The 3,802-nt window shown below is 30.0% G+C and overlaps 1 long non-coding RNA gene across 2 annotated transcripts; it reads left to right on the top strand.

The window, feature by feature from the left end:
* Positions 1-1,562: 1,562 nt before the first annotated feature.
* Positions 1,563-3,580, top strand: LOC145125354 (uncharacterized). 2 transcript variants are annotated; one of them, XR_013715952.1, is made up of 4 exons: positions 1,563-2,219; positions 2,348-2,471; positions 2,545-2,979; positions 3,095-3,580. It is a non-coding gene; the product is annotated as an uncharacterized LOC145125354 (long non-coding RNA). The 2 variants fall into 2 exon arrangements; XR_013715951.1 differs by having other exon boundaries at positions 1,732-2,219; positions 2,545-3,510.
* Positions 3,581-3,802: the final 222 nt, after the last annotated feature.

Here is a 3,802-nt window from a genome sequence, read left to right as displayed (position 1 = left end):
TATATCAAAATACATATTTACACTTCTAAATATATATATATATATATATATATATATATATATATATATATATATATATATACACTTATATAAACATGTTTATGAATGAACAAGTTTTTTTATTGATATGCATATTTTTAAATACATAAAAATACGTATTTGTAGTTCTAAAAACATATTAATTTGTTTTTTTCATCTTAAACGGTTTATCCAAGAAAAAAAATCCACACACACACACACACACACACACACACACATATATATATATATATATATATAATTAAAAAAATGTAAATACAATATTTAATTAAAAAAATTTCGTATATAAATATGATTTTTCTGCTTGAATACGTATAATATGAAAAAAAAAATACATAGGGTAAAAGTGTAAAAAAATTATAAACTTAAGGGTAAAAACGTAAAAAATCTATAAACTTAAGGGTTTTTTTGCGAAGTTAATATAATGGTAACCTGTTCTCACCGGTAAAAGGGTAAAACCGAACATTTTTTGAAAAATGTTAGGGTAAAAACGGACATAAAATTGAACTTTAGGCAAAACCGACAAAACCCTGAAAACTTGAGGATTTTTATGACATTAGCCCAGTTTTTTTTGGCCACTTTAATTGTTAATAAATCATTCTCATTGTCTGATTCGTTTAGATCCGTAATTGTCTTTATTAATCAGTAAAAGTAACAAATATTAGATTAATTATGTGCTAGGCTTAACTCTAATATAAACTGACTAAACAAGTCTTTAAGTTTTCGAGTTTGTGAGAAGTATTGGATTTTATTGGAAAATTTTACATTGTGTTTAATGTTACTTTTCTAAATTAATTAAGACCTTATTTGGTTAATTCAGTAAAAAGTAAAGTTTCATTCAAAGAGCTTCTTTTGGTTAAACTTTTAGTAAAAGAAAATTGTTGGAGCTTGTTAATTATTTTCAGTACCAGTTTCAATAGTATACAACTCAAGTATCACGTTGAAGGTTATTTTTTTTATTAGGATAGTTACTGCGAGAAATTGTTTTTACCTTCTGAATTTTATTCTAGTGCTTAAATTGTTTCTTTCGTTTATAAATTTCTATTAAAATTAGTTTTACTCAGTCAAGAAATACTCCCATTTTAATTTTTCTAAATTCAGTGAGTACCTTATGCAAGAGAGGCATAGACCTTAGGACGTGTCTCTGTGGATTTGACCCTGCTTTCCTGTACTACTCCTTAGTGCATTAGAGCAATATTTTTATTTATATTATTTGTTTGTTAGGCGTTGCGACACGCTCTTATATCTATACTATCTTATTATACAAACCTTATTATTTCTAAAAATAGATTTAAGACGTCCAAACCTTTAAGCTGAATGTACAAACATTTATCAACAAATTACAAAATACAATGCATTAAGTACAAATATAAAATTAATATTGAAACATTCAAACCTACATCCTTATCTTACCCAATATAGAGTATTTAAATTTTAAAAAAATTAATAAACATTTCGCTTGAAATGCTGAATTTTAAGAGGTACAAACTCAATTGCAGTATATACAATCAGTTTATGCATTATTTACCCAATAACACCCCTATACGCCCAACAATCTCCCCAGTTTATCGGCTAATACTTCTAATTCTTTCAAATCGGGCTTTGACCTAGCCTTTACTCCTTGATCGAGTCAATGTGGAATCCAGTAAATCACGTTGCATTCCTTATATATGGAATTATTACCACAAAGGTACAAACCATTCATCTCCAAACAAATTATCATTGTATCATCCATTTGTTATTTGATTTTAATAGATTGATGATCATTAGAGGTTTTCTGGACCCCATACCTCGAGTTGTGTGTACACTCATCCATCTTCGTTGCCCGTCCCCTTCCTCAAAGGCTTAGTCATCCTCTCTCTCTCTCTCTCTCTCTCTCTCTCTCTCTAACCTTAGCCATTGCGAGGTTAAATTTATCCCCAATGAAAGTCAAGAAAAGGCATAATATACCATGTCCATTATTGTCTCTCCAGAATCCCTCTTCTTTCTTTGGAGAATCAATCCTAAATCCCTATTTTTAATCTAATTCTCAAAGGAAAAAATAAAGGATTTGTTAACCGGTTTGTATACATCTTTATCGTTACTTGAATTTTCAAAATGGTCCAAGCAACTGAGGATGAACAAAATATGAGTGGAGTAGGTGAATGAAGGCGTCACAAACAATGACAACAAATGTTCAGGTAATACACAATTATAGCCACTTTTTTCCAGAGTTTATCCGGATTTCATGATTTAATGATTTTGTTGTGCCCTAAACCTGTAATTTTGTTGGATCGATTGATTAAACTGGGTAATAATTAAGTTGCAGTTTCAGATTTGGATACGGTGAAGGAAAAGTTTGCAAAAATTGCTTTTAGGAGAGGATATGTCTGGTGGTTGAAAGGGCATTCCATTAGCTCATGCTTTTTCAAATGTCATTACGAATCTAGCAGGTTCTACACTTATTATACTTCTACACATATTATACTTATAAGACATTTATCTTACTTTAATGGTGGTTTTCAGTGATTAGGATGGCTACAAGGTTGTTTAAAAAGTTGGATATGCAACATACAGTGAAGTCTTTTGTTTTCCTTTAAGAAACAACACTGTACTTCCTTATTTTTTTTGTTATTATAGAATTATACATTTTTTTCTTATTATGACATTGTATTTTGTTTATTATGATTTTTTCCAAAAAATTTCTCAAGTCAACAGATTAATCTGATTTCTACATTGTCTTTTGGAATCCTCTACATTACACACATGACAATAGTGTGTGTTATCAGTACCCTTTGAATTTGATTTCAGAACCTTGTGGGATTATTTTCTGGTCGGTAGTTGATGTTGATCAAGGGGTAGTTCTTAATTTGGTAAGGGTAAGTGTCTTATTCATTGGTTGTCTTATTATTTATGAAGAGCACGTTAAGACAAATAAATGTCTGTGAAGTTGATAAAATGGTAAGTCTTACTAATGTGAATATATTGTTTATTGCTATTTGGTTGTGTTAATTGTGTGTGTGACTGTATGTGACTATGTGTATTTGACTTTGTATAAGTGACTATAAATGTGCAGCAAAATTTGAAGTAAAGCGGCTCCTTGAGGATTTCGAGTTGATAAAGGCAAATGGACCTACCTTAAGCAGCTCTTACATAAAGGTGGAGTTTTTCTATTTGTATCAACTATCAAGCGCTTACTTGGTGGTGTTATAGCACTTATGGAAGCTGTTCTTGATGGTCCTTGTGTGGCAGTGTTGGGATGATTTGGTTTCCTTTATAACATAAAGAGGATAAAAGTCTAAATGGTCGCCTATTTATCGTTTTGTCAAAATATGGACAATTTTGCCCCTGCTGGCTTGGATTGAAAAAATCAATCTCCTCAGTAGTGTATAGATTTCATGGGTTTGTATGTTGATCCATATATAAATTTATTTCAATTTATGTTCATCCAGTTTTTGATATTTGAAGCTTGGCTCGGAACATATTTTGATTTATACAGCTTTGTGTATAAACAAGGCAGGTGTTACATAACCCTCTTTTAAGAACGTTTCTATTTTTTTCTTTTTGATTTGCTTTCTAAACTTAACGTGTAAGAATAGTTGTATGTCACCAAATATGTTAGCAAGTCTTGTATAGTTTATCTCCATATCTATCCATGATTATACATATGTTTGTTCGTTTAATTTAGTATGTTGTCGAACATTGTGTCAATTATTTCTCTTGTGGAAGCAAAGATATTTATCTAAAAAATGGAATTAGTGAATATTTCTTTCCAATAAATAAA

The sequence above is a fragment of the Lactuca virosa genome, chromosome 7 (assembly GCF_052849685.1).
Source record: "Lactuca virosa cultivar CGN04683 chromosome 7, Lactuca_virosa_CGN04683_v6, whole genome shotgun sequence".
Taxonomy (NCBI): Eukaryota; Viridiplantae; Streptophyta; class Magnoliopsida; order Asterales; family Asteraceae; genus Lactuca; species Lactuca virosa.
This window is presented reverse-complemented; position numbering and strand designations above follow the sequence as displayed.